The sequence below is a fragment of the Pungitius pungitius genome, unplaced genomic scaffold (assembly GCF_949316345.1).
Source record: "Pungitius pungitius unplaced genomic scaffold, fPunPun2.1 scaffold_52, whole genome shotgun sequence".
In the NCBI taxonomy this organism is placed as follows: Eukaryota; Metazoa; Chordata; class Actinopteri; order Perciformes; family Gasterosteidae; genus Pungitius; species Pungitius pungitius.
The window spans coordinates 67,993-85,382 of NW_026909820.1; the positions used below are offsets into that span (position 1 = coordinate 67,993).

The window sequence follows — 17,390 nt, forward strand, 5'->3', positions numbered from 1 at the left end:
GACACGTTTTAAAGGATTAGGAAAAAGATGAAAAGCAGCTTACGGCCATACCTCTCTGGTTCCGCCCGATCTCGTCTGATCTCGGAAGCTAAGCAGAGCAGGGCCTGGTTAGTACCTGGATGGAAGACCGCCTGGGAATCCCAGGTGCCGTAAGCTTTTTCACTTCTCTCTCTGAAAGCCGCCCAGCGCCGTAGATTGTACACCTACACAATTGTAAAAAAAAATTCACATTGTAGAAGAGATGCAATAGGAAGAAGATGAAAGGTGGCTTACGTCCATACCATCGTCAGGCCATTTGAGGTGGCGGGGACTGCAATGGCCATTCACCGATTGGCTGGGACCCCTGGGCGGGTCTTCTCTAGTCCATCCAATTTTCGGCATGGGATGTCACAGCCTTCTTTGCATACCCTTATTTAACCCACACAAAGATGCCAACGGCAGGCGTGACATAATTTTTTGACGCATTATAAAGGATTAGGAAAAAGATAAAAAGCAGCTTACGGCCATACCTCTCTGGTTCCGCCCGATCTCGTCTGATCTCGGAAGTTAAGCAGAGCAGGGCCTGGTTAGTACCTGGATGGAAGACCGCCTGGGAATCCCAGGTGCCGTAAGCTTTTTCACTTCTCTCTGAAAGCCGCCGAGCGCCGCAGATTGTACACCTACAAATTACAAAAAGAATATCACATTGTTGAAGAGATGCATGTTTAGTGTTGTTTTAACGTTGGATATGAAAGGAAATTAGACAATATTATCCAAAATGATTCCGTTTCATGATTGCTAAATTAGTGTTGATCAACATTTACGATTGGCATACTATTGTTTGTAATTTAGCCGTTGAAATACAGGTGCTAACCCAACATGTTAGAATTGCCAGTGAAGAAAAGTAAAGTTACCTTCAGGCTTTAGGAACCTCTCTTGCCAATGCTAAGAACTGCTTCAATTTTAGAAAAAGAAACTTCTGATTATCTTTGACACGTTTTAAAGGATTAGGAAAAAGATGAAAAGCAGCTTACGGCCATACCTCTCTGGTTCCGCCCGATCTCGTCTGATCTCGGAAGCTAAGCAGAGCAGGGCCTGGTTAGTACCTGGATGGAAGACCGCCTGGGAATCCCAGGTGCCGTAAGCTTTTTCACTTCTCTCTCTGAAAGCCGCCCAGCGCCGTAAATTGTACACCTGCACAATTGTAAAAAAAAATTCACATTGTAGAAGAGATGCAATAGGAAGAAGATGAAAGGTGGCTTACGTCCATACTATCGTCAGGCCATTTGAGGTGGCGGGGACTGCAATGGCCATTCACCGATTGGCTGGGACCCCTGGGCGGGTCTTCTCTAGTCCATCCAATTTTCGGCATGGGATGTCACAGCCTTCTTTGCATACCCTTATTTAACCCACACAAAGATGCCAACGGCAGGCGTGTCATAATTCATTGACGCATTATAAAGGATTAGGAAAAAGATAAAAAGCAGCTTACCGCCATACCTCTCTGGTTCCGCCCGATCTCGTCTGATCTCGGAAGCTAAGCAGAGCAGGGCCTGGTTAGTACCTGGATGGAAGACCGCCTGGGAATCCCAGGTGCCGTAAGCTTTTTCACTTCTCTCTCCGAAAGCCGCCGAGCGCGGCAGATTGTACACCTGTTTTAACGTTGGATATGAAAGGAAATTAGACAATATTATCCAAAATGATTCCGTTTCATGATTGCTAAATCAGTGTTGATCAACATTTACGATTGGCATACTATTGTTTGTAATTTAGCCGTTGAAATACAGGTGCTAACCCAACATGTTAGAATTGCCAGTGAAGAAAAGTAAAGTTACCTTCAGGCTTTAGGAACCTCTCTTGCCAATGCTAAGAACTGCTTCAATTTTAGAAAAAGAAACTTCTGATTATCTTTGACACGTTTTAAAGGATTAGGAAAAAGATGAAAAGCAGCTTACGGCCATACCTCTCTGGTTCCGCCCGATCTCGTCTGATCTCGGAAGCTAAGCAGAGCAGGGCCTGGTTAGTACCTGGATGGAAGACCGCCTGGGAATCCCAAGTGCCGTAAGCTTTTTCACTTCTCTCTCTGAAAGCCGCCCAGCGCCGTAGATTGTACACCTACACAATTGTAAAAAAAAATTCACATTGTAGAAGACATGCAATAGGAAGAAGATGAAAGGTGGCTTACGTCCATACCATCGTCAGGCCATTTGAGGTGGCGGGGACTGCAATGGCCATTCACCGATTGGCTGGGACCCCTGGGCGGGTCTTCTCTAGTCCATCCAATTTTCGGCATGGGATGTCACAGCCTTCTTTGCATACCCTTATTTAACCCACACAAAGATGCCAACGGCAGGCGTGTCATAATTCATTGACGCATTATAAAGGATTAGGAAAAAGATAAAAAGCAGCTTACGGCCATACCTCTCTGGTTCCGCCCGATCTCGTCTGATCTCGGAAGCTAAGCAGTGCAGGGCCTGGTTAGTACCTGGATGGAAGACCGCCTGGGAATCCCAGGTGCCGTAAGCTTTTTCACTTCTCTCTCCGAAACCCGCCCAGCGCCGCAGATTGTACACCTACAAATTACAAAAAGAATATCACATTGTTGAAGAGATGCATGTTTAGTGTTGTTTTAACGTTGGATATGAAAGGAAATTAGACAATATTATCCAAAATGATTCCGTTTCATGATTGCTAAATTAGTGTTGATCAACATTTACGATTGGCATACTATTGTTTGTAATTTAGCCGTTGAAATACAGGTGCTAACCCAACATGTTAGAATTGCCAGTGAAGAAAAGTAAAGTTACCTTCAGGCTTTAGGAACCTCTCTTGCCAATGCTAAGAACTGCTTCAATTTTAGAAAAAGAAACTTCTGATTATCTTTGACACGTTTTAAAGGATTAGGAAAAAGATGAAAAGCAGCTTACGGCCATACCTCTCTGGTTCCGCCCGATCTCGTCTGATCTCGGAAGCTAAGCAGAGCAGGGCCTGGTTAGTACCTGGATGGAAGACCGCCTGGGAATCCCAGGTGCCGTAAGCTTTTTCACTTCTCTCTCTGAAAGCCGCCCAGCGCCGTAGATTGTACACCTACACAATTGTAAAAAAAAATTCACATTGTAGAAGAGATGCAATAGGAAGAAGATGAAAGGTGGCTTACGTCCATACCATCGTCAGGCCATTTGAGGTGGCGGGGACTGCAATGGCCATTCACCGATTGGCTGGGACCCCTGGGCGGGTCTTCTCTAGTCCATCCAATTTTCGGCATGGGATGTCACAGCCTTCTTTGCATACCCTTATTTAACCCACACAAAGATGCCAACGGCAGGCGTGTCATAATTCATTGACGCATTATAAAGGATTAGGAAAAAGATAAAAAGCAGCTTACGGCCATACCTCTCTGGTTCCGCCCGATCTCGTCTGATCTCGGAAGCTAAGCAGTGCAGGGCCTGGTTAGTACCTGGATGGAAGACCGCCTGGGAATCCCAGGTGCCGTAAGCTTTTTCACTTCTCTCTCCGAAACCCGCCCAGCGCCGCAGATTGTACACCTACAAATTACAAAAAGAATATCACATTGTTGAAGAGATGCATGTTTAGTGTTGTTTTAACGTTGGATATGAAAGGAAATTAGACAATATTATCCAAAATGATTCCGTTTCATGATTGCTAAATTAGTGTTGATCAACATTTACGATTGGCATACTATTGTTTGTAATTTAGCCGTTGAAATACAGGTGCTAACCCAACATGTTAGAATTGCCAGTGAAGAAAAGTAAAGTTACCTTCAGGCTTTAGGAACCTCTCTTGCCAATGCTAAGAACTGCTTCAATTTTAGAAAAAGAAACTTCTGATTATCTTTGACACGTTTTAAAGGATTAGGAAAAAGATGAAAAGCAGCTTACGGCCATACCTCTCTGGTTCCGCCCGATCTCGTCTGATCTCGGAAGCTAAGCAGAGCAGGGCCTGGTTAGTACCTGGATGGAAGACCGCCTGGGAATCCCAGGTGCCGTAAGCTTTTTCACTTCTCTCTCTGAAAGCCGCCCAGCGCCGTAAATTGTACACCTGCACAATTGTAAAAAAAAATTCACATTGTAGAAGAGATGCAATAGGAAGAAGATGAAAGGTGGCTTACGTCCATACTATCGTCAGGCCATTTGAGGTGGCGGGGACTGCAATGGCCATTCACCGATTGGCTGGGACCCCTGGGCGGGTCTTCTCTAGTCCATCCAATTTTCGGCATGGGATGTCACAGCCTTCTTTGCATACCCTTATTTAACCCACACAAAGATGCCAACGGCAGGCGTGTCATAATTCATTGACGCATTATAAAGGATTAGGAAAAAGATAAAAAGCAGCTTACGGCCATACCTCTCTGGTTCCGCCCGATCTCGTCTGATCTCGGAAGCTAAGCAGAGCAGGGCCTGGTTAGTACCTGGATGGAAGACCGCCTGGGAATCCCAGGTGCCGTAAGCTTTTTCACTTCTCTCTCCGAAAGCCGCCCAGCGCCGCAGATTGTACACCTACAAATTACAAAAAGAATATCACATTGTTGAAGAGATGCATGTTTAGTGTTGTTTTAACGTTGGATATGAAAGGAAATTAGACAATATTATCCAAAATGATTCCGTTTCATGATTGCTAAATTAGTGTTGATCAACATTTACGATTGGCATACTATTGTTTGTAATTTAGCCGTTGAAATACAGGTGCTAACCCAACATGTTAGAATTGCCAGTGAAGAAAAGTAAAGTTACCTTCAGGCTTTAGGAACCTCTCTTGCCAATGCTAAGAACTGCTTCAATTTTAGAAAAAGAAACTTCTGATTATCTTTGACACGTTTTAAAGGATTAGGAAAAAGATGAAAAGCAGCTTACGGCCATACCTCTCTGGTTCCGCCCGATCTCGTCTGATCTCGGAAGCTAAGCAGAGCAGGGCCTGGTTAGTACCTGGATGGAAGACCGCCTGGGAATCCCAGGTGCCGTAAGCTTTTTCACTTCTCTCTCTGAAAGCCGCCCAGCGCCGTAGATTGTACACCTACACAATTGTAAAAAAAAATTCACATTGTAGAAGACATGCAATAGGAAGAAGATGAAAGGTGGCTTACGTCCATACCATCGTCAGGCCATTTGAGGTGGCGGGGACTGCAATGGCCATTCACCGATTGGCTGGGACCCCTGGGCGGGTCTTCTCTAGTCCATCCAATTTTCGGCATGGGATGTCACAGCCTTCTTTGCATACCCTTATTTAACCCACACAAAGATGCCAACGGCAGGCGTGTCATAATTCTTTGACGCATTATAAAGGATTAGGAAAAAGATAAAAAGCAGCTTACGGCCATACCTCTCTGGTTCCGCCCGATCTCGTCTGATCTCGGAAGCTAAGCAGAGCAGGGCCTGGTTAGTACCTGGATGGAAGACCGCCTGGGAATCCCAGGTGCCGTAAGCTTTTTCACTTCTCTCTCCGAATGCCGCCCAGCGCCGCAGATTGTACACCTACAAATGACAAAAAGAATATCACATTGTTGAAGAGATGCATGTTTAGTGTTGTTTTAACGTTGGATATGAAAGGAAATTAGACAATATTATCCAAAATGATTCCGTTTCATGATTGCTAAATTAGTGTTGATCAACATTTACGATTGGCATACTATTGTTTGTAATTTAGCCGTTGAAATACAGGTGCTAACCCAACATGTTAGAATTGCCAGTGAAGAAAAGTAAAGTTACCTTCAGGCTTTAGGAACCTCTCTTGCCAATGCTAAGAACTGCTTCAATTTTAGAAAAAGAAACTTCTGATTATCTTTGACACGTTTTAAAGGATTAGGAAAAAGATGAAAAGCAGCTTACGGCCATACCTCTCTGGTTCCGCCCGATCTCGTCTGATCTCGGAAGCTAAGCAGAGCAGGGCCTGGTTAGTACCTGGATGGAAGACCGCCTGGGAATCCCAGGTGCCGTAAGCTTTTTCACTTCTCTCTCTGAAAGCCGCCCAGCGCCGTAAATTGTACACCTGCACAATTGTAAAAAAAAATTCACATTGTAGAAGAGATGCAATAGGAAGAAGATGAAAGGTGGCTTACGTCCATACTATCGTCAGGCCATTTGAGGTGGCGGGGACTGCAATGGCCATTCACCGATTGGCTGGGACCCCTGGGCGGGTCTTCTCTAGTCCATCCAATTTTCGGCATGGGATGTCACAGCCTTCTTTGCATACCCTTATTTAACCCACACAAAGATGCCAACGGCAGGCGTGTCATAATTCATTGACGCATTATAAAGGATTAGGAAAAAGATAAAAAGCAGCTTACGGCCATACCTCTCTGGTTCCGCCCGATCTCGTCTGATCTCGGAAGCTAAGCAGAGCAGGGCCTGGTTAGTACCTGGATGGAAGACCGCCTGGGAATCCCAGGTGCCGTAAGCTTTTTCACTTCTCTCTCCGAAAGCCGCCCAGCGCCGCAGATTGTACACCTACAAATTACAAAAAGAATATCACATTGTTGAAGAGATGCATGTTTAGTGTTGTTTTAACGTTGGATATGAAAGGAAATTAGACAATATTATCCAAAATGATTCCGTTTCATGATTGCTAAATTAGTGTTGATCAACATTTACGATTGGCATACTATTGTTTGTAATTTAGCCGTTGAAATACAGGTGCTAACCCAACATGTTAGAATTGCCAGTGAAGAAAAGTAAAGTTACCTTCAGGCTTTAGGAACCTCTCTTGCCAATGCTAAGAACTGCTTCAATTTTAGAAAAAGAAACTTCTGATTATCTTTGACACGTTTTAAAGGATTAGGAAAAAGATGAAAAGCAGCTTACGGCCATACCTCTCTGGTTCCGCCCGATCTCGTCTGATCTCGGAAGCTAAGCAGAGCAGGGCCTGGTTAGTACCTGGATGGAAGACCGCCTGGGAATCCCAGGTGCCGTAAGCTTTTTCACTTCTCTCTCTGAAAGCCGCCCAGCGCCGTAGATTGTACACCTACACAATTGTAAAAAAAAATTCACATTGTAGAAGACATGCAATAGGAAGAAGATGAAAGGTGGCTTACGTCCATACCATCGTCAGGCCATTTGAGGTGGCGGGGACTGCAATGGCCATTCACCGATTGGCTGGGACCCCTGGGCGGGTCTTCTCTAGTCCATCCAATTTTCGGCATGGGATGTCACAGCCTTCTTTGCATACCCTTATTTAACCCACACAAAGATGCCAACGGCAGGCGTGTCATAATTCTTTGACGCATTATAAAGGATTAGGAAAAAGATAAAAAGCAGCTTACGGCCATACCTCTCTGGTTCCGCCCGATCTCGTCTGATCTCGGAAGCTAAGCAGAGCAGGGCCTGGTTAGTACCTGGATGGAAGACCGCCTGGGAATCCCAGGTGCCGTAAGCTTTTTCACTTCTCTCTCCGAATGCCGCCCAGCGCCGCAGATTGTACACCTACAAATGACAAAAAGAATATCACATTGTTGAAGAGATGCATGTTTAGTGTTGTTTTAACGTTGGATATGAAAGGAAATTAGACAATATTATCCAAAATGATTCCGTTTCATGATTGCTAAATTAGTGTTGATCAACATTTACGATTGGCATACTATTGTTTGTAATTTAGCCGTTGAAATACAGGTGCTAACCCAACATGTTAGAATTGCCAGTGAAGAAAAGTAAAGTTACCTTCAGGCTTTAGGAACCTCTCTTGCCAATGCTAAGAACTGCTTCAATTTTAGAAAAAGAAACTTCTGATTATCTTTGACACGTTTTAAAGGATTAGGAAAAAGATGAAAAGCAGCTTACGGCCATACCTCTCTGGTTCCGCCCGATCTCGTCTGATCACGACCGAAGGCTCCGCCCATTGCAGGTAGCAGGAAGTGCCAGTAGACCAGATTTGTTTGCCACACGGCTCCTTGTAGGGGCTCTCTTTTTCACCTCTGTTTGGGCTTATATTTGGATGCTTTAAGCGTTTTGTGTTGTCCTTTGAGACGTTTAGTACCCCCAGCAGTACTGTACTGCCTGGGGGGAAACTCCTTTTTTAGATATCCCCCACTTTGGTAGAAAGGGGCGTTTTTCGTCTATTTTTATTTTATTAAATATGGCAGACCAGCCGACCAAACCAGCACAGACCAAGATAACGGAGGACGACAAAAGAAGGTTTATGGCAAGCGTAAACGAGAGCGAGGAGAGAAATACCAGAGAGGAAGAAAGGAAAAGAAACCAGAGCTTGACGGTGAGAGTGGAGATGGAGGGGGAGGATACCATACCAATAATGGAAATGATGAGCTGCATCCGTGGGCTGTGCGGAGGTCTTATGGCCTGCCGGGTGTTAGGCCCCAACAAATATGAGGCTACCATGAGCCACCCGAAGGGAAAAGAGAGACTCATGGAAGGTTTTAAAATTAATGGCGCCACTGCTCACGTCAGTGAAATTACCAACGATGAGCTGGTAGTATCGTTCCTAAATCTGCCATATTACATTGAGGACTCGGAGATCATAGCCAAACTGCTAACATGGGGAGTTTCGGCGGTGTCCCCGATCAAAAGAAGAATGTGGCCGGGCACCAAGGTGGCCGATGGGACAAGGTTTGTGAGAGTGAAGTTCAACCAACATATTCAGTCACTTCCATACTCCACAAAATTTAACACGGCGTTGGGAGCAGAGTACTTCAGAGTCATTCATGACAAACAAGTTCGAGTATGCAGAATGTGCATGCAGCCGGGACACATCCTCAGAGACTGCCCAGAATTCATGTGCCACCAGTGTGGTGTGCAGGGCCACTACGCAAGAGAGTGTGTACAAAAGAGACAGACAAGGTGTGCCCTATGTAAAAATGAAGTAGAAAGATGCATATGTAACGTGAGTGAAGAGGAGATGAGTCAAGCTGGGTCAAGCGAATCGGATCTGGAGAGGAAGGGAGAGCAAGGGGGTGAGGAGCACGGTGACAGCAGCACGGTGGTGATCCAGGAGAGCAGCGCGGTGGGGCCAGTGGAGGAGGACCGGCACCAGACCACCGCAACCAGTGGGCCGAAGACGGTCGAGGGACCAGAGGAGATAGGAGAGCCGGGCGGTGAACCGGGAAAAGATGCAGTGGATGAGGTGCAGGTGGGAGAAACGGAGACGGAGCCGGCACAGGCAGTCCAGCCGGTACAGCAGAAGCTGAGGAGATCGGCCAGGCAGGTGGAGGTAGAATCCTCCCTTGACGTGGAAGAGGGGCGAGAAGGCGAGCCGGGGCCGCAGACAATGCAGTTGTCGGAGCCATCTGAAGAATCGGACATGGACTTTACAAATGAAGCGAAAGAGGTGAGGAAAAGACACAACGTATGGTCGACGAAAGCGAAGAAGAAGATGACAAAGAAGAAATAGGAATTTAATGCAACTGCTCTTTATAATGATGTCCCTGTCCCTGACCCTGGCATCACAAAATATAAACAGCTGTAGGAATACCCAGAAAATGAATGAGGTACTAATGCAGAACAGGTATGTGGATGTTGTTTGCCTACAAGAAACAAACTGGGACACAAACTGGGTAGATACATGTGCCAAGCAATGGAAAGGGACGGTCCACTCAAGTGAGGGGACCGCAAGGTCATGTGGGGTGGCCATTTTGATCGGCCCAGAAAACATCAGTGGGTATAGGGACATTTTTAAAGATAGTGAAGGCAGATGCATTATAATAGAGGTGATTTATAAGGGAGAACCAATCAGAATAATTAATATATATGCCCCAAATATTGGCGAGGAGAGGAATACTTTCTTCCAGAAACTAGAAAAATGGATAACTGGGGAAACGATAATCATTGGAGACTTTAACGTCGCCCTAACTAACAATGACGTATCGATTAATAATAAATTTAACAGCGACATGAGTAGGAGAGCCTTAAAAAATTTAATCACAGGAAACAATATGATAGATGCATGGAGGGTTTTCAACCCTAGGAGTAGAGGGTTTTCGAGGCGGCAAGTGGTCATGGGCAAATTAAAACAGTCTAGGATAGATCTGGCGCTGGTCGCCTCGGGGAGAGTTAAACATATAGTAGATATTAAATATAAGTTTAATATATTGAGTGATCACGCTCAATTAAATATGACACTTGGAGACAAAATGGAGAGGGGAAGGGGATTATGGTGTCTAAATAATAGCATCCTACGGGACGATAAGTACAAACAAAGAATAGAGACAGAGTTAAACAATATAGCTACAGATATTAAATATGTAGAAGAAAAGGCAAATTATTGGGAGGACGCTAAATTTAGGATTAAAAAAATAAGCATAAATTATTGTAAAAAAAAAAAGATGGGAAGAAAGGATTGAAGAAAGAATGTTAAACAACTTGTTAAGGATAGAAATAGAACAGGCAGAAACCAACGGAACTCATACCAGCGAGAAATATGAACTCTACAAAGCTAAATTGGACGAGATGGAAGCAAAAAGATGTAAGGGGGCAGCCATCAGGAGTAGGGCACAGCATCTATTAGAAGGAGAAAGGAGCACAGCGTTCTTTTTAGGATTGGAGAAAACAGCCCAAGAAAGACAGCATATTAGGCAACTGGAGAACGACAATAAATCTGTGATTGAGGACAAGGAGGAAATTATGGCAACTGTCTTTAAGTACTACAAAGAATTGTATACTGACCAAAATCCGCAGAATGCACAGATTACAAAAATAACGAATCACATCACAAAACAGCTACAAGAGGAAGATAAAACCTTTTGTGAGCAGCCAATCCGGGTAGAGGAAATAGAAGTGGCCATCAAAAATCTAAACAGGAACAAGAGTCCAGGGAAGGATGGGCTAACTGCCGAATTATATCAAAGGTTCCCTGACCTGTTCGCGCCGGTCCTGTTAACAGTATATAATGAAATGCAATTAAGCCAAAGCATGCCTGAAACGTTCACAGAGGGGATAATTACCTTGATCTATAAAAATAAAGGTACTAGGGACAAACTGGGAAATTATAGACCAATCAGTGTTTTAAATACAGATTATAAAATACTAGCAAAAGTATTGGCAAACAGACTGAAAAAAGTGATTAAGACAATAATTATGGATACGCAAACATATAGCATACCTGGTAGAGATATACATGACAACATCATCCTGATAAAAGACCTAGTCAGGATCATGAAAAAAGAAGGGGGCTATCTGCTGGGAATCGATCTGGAAAAGGCTTTTGACAGGGTAGAACATCGATTCCTTTGGGAAGCACTAAAGGCGTATGGGTTCGGTGGGGAATTTATAAACTGGGTGAAATTATTATATGCTGAAGCAAAAAGTAGAATCAGGGTCAACGGGGCCCTCACCGAGCCTGTTGAGTTGAAAAGGGCGGTCAGACAGGGATGCCCGTTGTCCGCTATGCTCTACAGCCTTGTGGCAGAACCCCTGGCATTGATGCTAGTGGAGGATAAGCGAATAGATGGAGTGAAAACTAGTAAAGGCAGGGAAATTAAAATAATCCAATATGCTGATGACATCAACATTTGCGTGAAGGATACAAAAAGCATTGACCACATCATGGAGCACATGGAGGAATTCGGAGTCGCCTCAGGGGCAAAAATCAACATGACAAAAACTGAATTAATGGTTTTTAATAAAGATAAAGCACTGGATAACAAATGGGGTTTCAAAATAGTACAAGACGTGAGGAAAGTACTTGGGGTATATATAGGGGAAAATGAAGAAGGCGCCAGGGACAAAACCTGGACAGAAATTATTGAGAAAATTAAAAACATATGTAGCCTGTGGTACGCCAGGGGCCTGAACCTAAGAGGGAAGGTAATCATATCTAATGCGCTAGTATTGTCAAAAGTTAACTACATTTTGGGGTCTTGCGAGATGCCAAATTGGGCTTCAGACTCAATTAATGCGGTGATTTCCTCATTCTTGTGGAAGAGGAAGGGCAATACAATCGCCCGCAGGACGCTAATCGCTAGCAAAAGGGAGGGGGGTCTAGATCTGATTGACCTCAGAGCCAAAAGAGATGCTCTGAGGGTTAAGCTAATTGGGAAATTTCTTGACCTGAGAAGGCAACATCCATGGAAAGACAACCTGGCGACCCTCCTGGCAGAGTACGGGGAGAAGAATAACTACAACCTGTTTGCTTTTGCTCCAAGGAATGTTTCTGGAGGGTTTCCAGGTTTCTACCGGGAAATGTTGGAGGCCTGGGACAAGTTTCTGCCCCACCTCAGACCGGACATGGAGTACAGAGAGCAGGTGATGCTGTTACCGATCCTCAACTCACCTTTCTTCTCACACAAGGGCAGGCCCCTGGCGTCCAAGCCGCTCCGTGAGGCAGGCCTGACGACACTGGGGGGGGCCGACGGGAGAGGGGGTAAGTTGGGGTTTGATTGTGGGAAGGCATTAGGGATCTTGAACAGGGCGGGGGTGTTTTTTAAGAAGAAACAGATAGCGGAAATTGGGTTGAGAGTTAATAAATGTATTTGCAAGGAATGGCAAACATTGATGCGCAGTAACAGCAAAGGGCAGGGCGACGGGGTGAACTTTATTCTGTGCCACAATGGAAAGAATATCCCAGTTACACAAATAAAAACAAAGGTAATCTACAACTTTCTAATTAGAAAACTGGTCAAGAAGCCAGCATCAGAACCAAGATGGGCAAGCATGTTTCCAAAAAAAGAAATCCAGACAATCTGGGGGAACCTAAACGTCCCTTTTATCCCACATTCAGTTTTCAACACAGAATTCAAACTGAGGCACAGGCGGTTTTTCACAAGCATCGTCCTCCATCAAATATACAGAGACAAATTTGAAAGGACTTGTGCGGTGTGTGGGCTAGAGGACGAGACTTTGGAACATCTCACACTTGAATGTCCAGCCCTAAAAACTTTGCAGATATATGTGCGCGGATTGTTATGCAATCAATGTGGTATAAATGAGGAGAGTCTGAAAGACTGGGACTGGATATGGCTTTTTGGCATGCCCAAAAAAAGTAAAGGAGGGGCTGAAGCCCAAGTGAATACACTCCTTGCATTTGCCAGGCACGCAGTAATCCTGAGGAGAAATTATGCACTGTACGAGGGAAAGACTGTAAGCATTTTGGAGTTGTACAAGAATCTCTTAAAAGCACACATTAGACTGCTGCATGTCTGTAGGAAAGAATGGGTCTCGGAGCATTTTTTAAATAAGACAGCGATGGGTAAAGTTGTAGAAGGGCAGGGGCTTGTCTTCTATTTCTAATTAAACTCTTGTGTCTGTAATTGTAATTTGTAATCTGTAAGGGTTGTGGTAATACCAGATGATATGGAAATATATATATAATTATATGTACAAATATGTGGTGCGGGTGTGTATGAGTGTGAAAAAACAAATGTAATGTATTTTTTGTATTTTTGATAATAAAAGATAAAAAAATCTCGGAAGCTAAGCAGAGCAGGGCCTGGTTAGTACCTGGATGGAAGACCGCCTGGGAATTCCAGGTGCCGTAAGCTTTTTCACTTCTCTCTCCGAAAGCCGCCGAGCGCCGCAGATTGTACACCTACAAATTACAAAAAGAATATCACATTGTTGAAGAGATGCATGTTTAGTGTTGTTTTAACGTTGGATATGAAAGGAAATTAGACAATATTATCCAAAATGATTCCGTTTCATGATTGCTAAATCAGTGTTGATCAACATTTACGATTGGCATACTATTGTTTGTAATTTAGCCGTTGAAATACAGGTGCTAACCCAACATGTTAGAATTGCCAGTGAAGAAAAGTAAAGTTACCTTCAGGCTTTAGGAACCTCTCTTGCCAATGCTAAGAACTGCTTCAATTTTAGAAAAAGAAACTTCTGATTAACTTTGACACGTTTTAAAGGATTAGGAAAAAGATGAAAAGCAGCTTACGGCCATACCTCTCTGGTTCCGCCCGATCTCGTCTGATCTCGGAAGCTAAGCAGAGCAGGGCCTGGTTAGTACCTGGATGGAAGACCGCCTGGGAATCCCAGGTGCCGTAAGCTTTTTCACTTCTCTCTCCGAAAGCCGCCGAGCGCGGCAGATTGTACACCTGTTTTAACGTTGGATATGAAAGGAAATTAGACAATATTATCCAAAATGATTCCGTTTCATGATTGCTAAATCAGTGTTGATCAACATTTACGATTGGCATACTATTGTTTGTAATTTAGCCGTTGAAATACAGGTGCTAACCCAACATGTTAGAATTGCCAGTGAAGAAAAGTAAAGTTACCTTCAGGCTTTAGGAACCTCTCTTGCCAATGCTAAGAACTGCTTCAATTTTAGAAAAAGAAACTTCTGATTATCTTTGACACGTTTTAAAGGATTAGGAAAAAGATAAAAAGAAGCTTACGGCCATACCTCTCTGGTTCCGCCCGATCTCGTCTGATCTCGGAAGCTAAGCAGAGCAGGGCCTGGTTAGTACCTGGATGGAAGACCGCCTGGGAATTCCAGGTGCCGTAAGCTTTTTCACTTCTCTCTCCGAAAGCCGCCGAGCGCCGCAGATTGTACACCTACAAATTACAAAAAGAATATCACATTGTTGAAGAGATGCATGTTTAGTGTTGTTTTAACGTTGGATATGAAAGGAAATTAGACAATATTATCCAAAATGATTCCGTTTCATGATTGCTAAATTAGTGTTGATCAACATTTACGATTGGCATACTATTGTTTGTAATTTAGCCGTTGAAATACAGGTGCTAACCCAACATGTTAGAATTGCCAGTGAAGAAAAGTAAAGTTACCTTCAGGCTTTAGGAACCTCTCTTGCCAATGCTAAGAACTGCTTCAATTTTAGAAAAAGAAACTTCTGATTATCTTTGACACGTTTTAAAGGATTAGGAAAAAGATGAAAAGCAGCTTACGGCCATACCTCTCTGGTTCCGCCCGATCTCGTCTGATCTCGGAAGCTAAGCAGAGCAGGGCCTGGTTAGTACCTGGATGGAAGACCGCCTGGGAATCCCAGGTGCCGTAAGCTTTTTCACTTCTCTCTCTGAAAGCCGCCCAGCGCCGTAGATTGTACACCTACACAATTGTAAAAAAAAATTCACATTGTAGAAGACATGCAATAGGAAGAAGATGAAAGGTGGCTTACGTCCATACCATCGTCAGGCCATTTGAGGTGGCGGGGACTGCAATGGCCATTCACCGATTGGCTGGGACCCCTGGGCGGGTCTTCTCTAGTCCATCCAATTTTCGGCATGGGATGTCACAGCCTTCTTTGCATACCCTTATTTAACCCACACAAAGATGCCAACGGCAGGCGTGTCATAATTCTTTGACGCATTATAAAGGATTAGGAAAAAGATAAAAAGCAGCTTACGGCCATACCTCTCTGGTTCCGCCCGATCTCGTCTGATCTCGGAAGCTAAGCAGAGCAGGGCCTGGTTAGTACCTGGATGGAAGACCGCCTGGGAATCCCAGGTGCCGTAAGCTTTTTCACTTCTCTCTCCGAATGCCGCCCAGCGCCGCAGATTGTACACCTACAAATGACAAAAAGAATATCACATTGTTGAAGAGATGCATGTTTAGTGTTGTTTTAACGTTGGATATGAAAGGAAATTAGACAATATTATCCAAAATGATTCCGTTTCATGATTGCTAAATTAGTGTTGATCAACATTTACGATTGGCATACTATTGTTTGTAATTTAGCCGTTGAAATACAGGTGCTAACCCAACATGTTAGAATTGCCAGTGAAGAAAAGTAAAGTTACCTTCAGGCTTTAGGAACCTCTCTTGCCAATGCTAAGAACTGCTTCAATTTTAGAAAAAGAAACTTCTGATTATCTTTGACACGTTTTAAAGGATTAGGAAAAAGATGAAAAGCAGCTTACGGCCATACCTCTCTGGTTCCGCCCGATCTCGTCTGATCACGACCGAAGGCTCCGCCCATTGCAGGTAGCAGGAAGTGCCAGTAGACCAGATTTGTTTGCCACACGGCTCCTTGTAGGGGCTCTCTTTTTCACCTCTGTTTGGGCTTATATTTGGATGCTTTAAGCGTTTTGTGTTGTCCTTTGAGACGTTTAGTACCCCCAGCAGTACTGTACTGCCTGGGGGGAAACTCCTTTTTTAGATATCCCCCACTTTGGTAGAAAGGGGCGTTTTTCGTCTATTTTTATTTTATTAAATATGGCAGACCAGCCGACCAAACCAGCACAGACCAAGATAACGGAGGACGACAAAAGAAGGTTTATGGCAAGCGTAAACGAGAGCGAGGAGAGAAATACCAGAGAGGAAGAAAGGAAAAGAAACCAGAGCTTGACGGTGAGAGTGGAGATGGAGGGGGAGGATACCATACCAATAATGGAAATGATGAGCTGCATCCGTGGGCTGTGCGGAGGTCTTATGGCCTGCCGGGTGTTAGGCCCCAACAAATATGAGGCTACCATGAGCCACCCGAAGGGAAAAGAGAGACTCATGGAAGGTTTTAAAATTAATGGCGCCACTGCTCACGTCAGTGAAATTACCAACGATGAGCTGGTAGTATCGTTCCTAAATCTGCCATATTACATTGAGGACTCGGAGATCATAGCCAAACTGCTAACATGGGGAGTTTCGGCGGTGTCCCCGATCAAAAGAAGAATGTGGCCGGGCACCAAGGTGGCCGATGGGACAAGGTTTGTGAGAGTGAAGTTCAACCAACATATTCAGTCACTTCCATACTCCACAAAATTTAACACGGCGTTGGGAGCAGAGTACTTCAGAGTCATTCATGACAAACAAGTTCGAGTATGCAGAATGTGCATGCAGCCGGGACACATCCTCAGAGACTGCCCAGAATTCATGTGCCACCAGTGTGGTGTGCAGGGCCACTACGCAAGAGAGTGTGTACAAAAGAGACAGACAAGGTGTGCCCTATGTAAAAATGAAGTAGAAAGATGCATATGTAACGTGAGTGAAGAGGAGATGAGTCAAGCTGGGTCAAGCGAATCGGATCTGGAGAGGAAGGGAGAGCAAGGGGGTGAGGAGCACGGTGACAGCAGCACGGTGGTGATCCAGGAGAGCAGCGCGGTGGGGCCAGTGGAGGAGGACCGGCACCAGACCACCGCAACCAGTGGGCCGAAGACGGTCGAGGGACCAGAGGAGATAGGAGAGCCGGGCGGTGAACCGGGAAAAGATGCAGTGGATGAGGTGCAGGTGGGAGAAACGGAGACGGAGCCGGCACAGGCAGTCCAGCCGGTACAGCAGAAGCTGAGGAGATCGGCCAGGCAGGTGGAGGTAGAATCCTCCCTTGACGTGGAAGAGGGGCGAGAAGGCGAGCCGGGGCCGCAGACAATGCAGTTGTCGGAGCCATCTGAAGAATCGGACATGGACTTTACAAATGAAGCGAAAGAGGTGAGGAAAAGACACAACGTATGGTCGACGAAAGCGAAGAAGAAGATGACAAAGAAGAAATAGGAATTTAATGCAACTGCTCTTTATAATGATGTCCCTGTCCCTGACCCTGGCATCACAAAATA

At 44.7% G+C, this 17,390-nt stretch overlaps 20 non-coding genes across 20 annotated transcripts; all 20 read left to right on the top strand.

Moving 5' to 3' along the window:
- The first annotated feature begins 37 nt into the window (after positions 1–37).
- LOC134111996 (5S ribosomal RNA) lies at positions 38–156 on the top strand. Its single transcript, XR_009945337.1, has one exon. It is a non-coding gene; the product is annotated as a 5S ribosomal RNA (ribosomal RNA).
- Positions 157–495: 339 nt separating this feature from the next.
- Positions 496–614, top strand: LOC134111959 (5S ribosomal RNA). Its single transcript, XR_009945300.1, has one exon. It is a non-coding gene; the product is annotated as a 5S ribosomal RNA (ribosomal RNA).
- Positions 615–1,007: 393 nt separating this feature from the next.
- On the top strand, positions 1,008–1,126 carry LOC134111997 (5S ribosomal RNA). The gene has a single exon (XR_009945338.1). It is a non-coding gene; the product is annotated as a 5S ribosomal RNA (ribosomal RNA).
- Positions 1,127–1,465: 339 nt separating this feature from the next.
- Positions 1,466–1,584, top strand: LOC134112145 (5S ribosomal RNA). The gene has a single exon (XR_009945486.1). It is a non-coding gene; the product is annotated as a 5S ribosomal RNA (ribosomal RNA).
- A 344-nt stretch (positions 1,585–1,928) lies between these two features.
- On the top strand, positions 1,929–2,047 carry LOC134112110 (5S ribosomal RNA). Its single transcript, XR_009945451.1, has one exon. It is a non-coding gene; the product is annotated as a 5S ribosomal RNA (ribosomal RNA).
- Positions 2,048–2,386: 339 nt separating this feature from the next.
- On the top strand, positions 2,387–2,505 carry LOC134112087 (5S ribosomal RNA). Its single transcript, XR_009945428.1, has one exon. It is a non-coding gene; the product is annotated as a 5S ribosomal RNA (ribosomal RNA).
- A 395-nt stretch (positions 2,506–2,900) lies between these two features.
- On the top strand, positions 2,901–3,019 carry LOC134111998 (5S ribosomal RNA). Its single transcript, XR_009945339.1, has one exon. It is a non-coding gene; the product is annotated as a 5S ribosomal RNA (ribosomal RNA).
- A 339-nt stretch (positions 3,020–3,358) lies between these two features.
- Positions 3,359–3,477, top strand: LOC134112088 (5S ribosomal RNA). Its single transcript, XR_009945429.1, has one exon. It is a non-coding gene; the product is annotated as a 5S ribosomal RNA (ribosomal RNA).
- A 395-nt stretch (positions 3,478–3,872) lies between these two features.
- On the top strand, positions 3,873–3,991 carry LOC134111999 (5S ribosomal RNA). The gene has a single exon (XR_009945340.1). It is a non-coding gene; the product is annotated as a 5S ribosomal RNA (ribosomal RNA).
- Positions 3,992–4,330: 339 nt separating this feature from the next.
- LOC134112000 (5S ribosomal RNA) lies at positions 4,331–4,449 on the top strand. The gene has a single exon (XR_009945341.1). It is a non-coding gene; the product is annotated as a 5S ribosomal RNA (ribosomal RNA).
- A 395-nt stretch (positions 4,450–4,844) lies between these two features.
- Positions 4,845–4,963, top strand: LOC134112001 (5S ribosomal RNA). Its single transcript, XR_009945342.1, has one exon. It is a non-coding gene; the product is annotated as a 5S ribosomal RNA (ribosomal RNA).
- A 339-nt stretch (positions 4,964–5,302) lies between these two features.
- Positions 5,303–5,421, top strand: LOC134112002 (5S ribosomal RNA). The gene has a single exon (XR_009945343.1). It is a non-coding gene; the product is annotated as a 5S ribosomal RNA (ribosomal RNA).
- Positions 5,422–5,816: 395 nt separating this feature from the next.
- On the top strand, positions 5,817–5,935 carry LOC134112004 (5S ribosomal RNA). Its single transcript, XR_009945345.1, has one exon. It is a non-coding gene; the product is annotated as a 5S ribosomal RNA (ribosomal RNA).
- Positions 5,936–6,274: 339 nt separating this feature from the next.
- On the top strand, positions 6,275–6,393 carry LOC134112005 (5S ribosomal RNA). The gene has a single exon (XR_009945346.1). It is a non-coding gene; the product is annotated as a 5S ribosomal RNA (ribosomal RNA).
- A 395-nt stretch (positions 6,394–6,788) lies between these two features.
- On the top strand, positions 6,789–6,907 carry LOC134112006 (5S ribosomal RNA). Its single transcript, XR_009945347.1, has one exon. It is a non-coding gene; the product is annotated as a 5S ribosomal RNA (ribosomal RNA).
- A 339-nt stretch (positions 6,908–7,246) lies between these two features.
- Positions 7,247–7,365, top strand: LOC134112007 (5S ribosomal RNA). Its single transcript, XR_009945348.1, has one exon. It is a non-coding gene; the product is annotated as a 5S ribosomal RNA (ribosomal RNA).
- A 6,444-nt stretch (positions 7,366–13,809) lies between these two features.
- Positions 13,810–13,928, top strand: LOC119199533 (5S ribosomal RNA). Its single transcript, XR_005114776.2, has one exon. It is a non-coding gene; the product is annotated as a 5S ribosomal RNA (ribosomal RNA).
- Positions 13,929–14,272: 344 nt separating this feature from the next.
- On the top strand, positions 14,273–14,391 carry LOC134111970 (5S ribosomal RNA). The gene has a single exon (XR_009945311.1). It is a non-coding gene; the product is annotated as a 5S ribosomal RNA (ribosomal RNA).
- A 395-nt stretch (positions 14,392–14,786) lies between these two features.
- LOC134112008 (5S ribosomal RNA) lies at positions 14,787–14,905 on the top strand. Its single transcript, XR_009945349.1, has one exon. It is a non-coding gene; the product is annotated as a 5S ribosomal RNA (ribosomal RNA).
- A 339-nt stretch (positions 14,906–15,244) lies between these two features.
- Positions 15,245–15,363, top strand: LOC134112009 (5S ribosomal RNA). Its single transcript, XR_009945350.1, has one exon. It is a non-coding gene; the product is annotated as a 5S ribosomal RNA (ribosomal RNA).
- Positions 15,364–17,390: the final 2,027 nt, after the last annotated feature.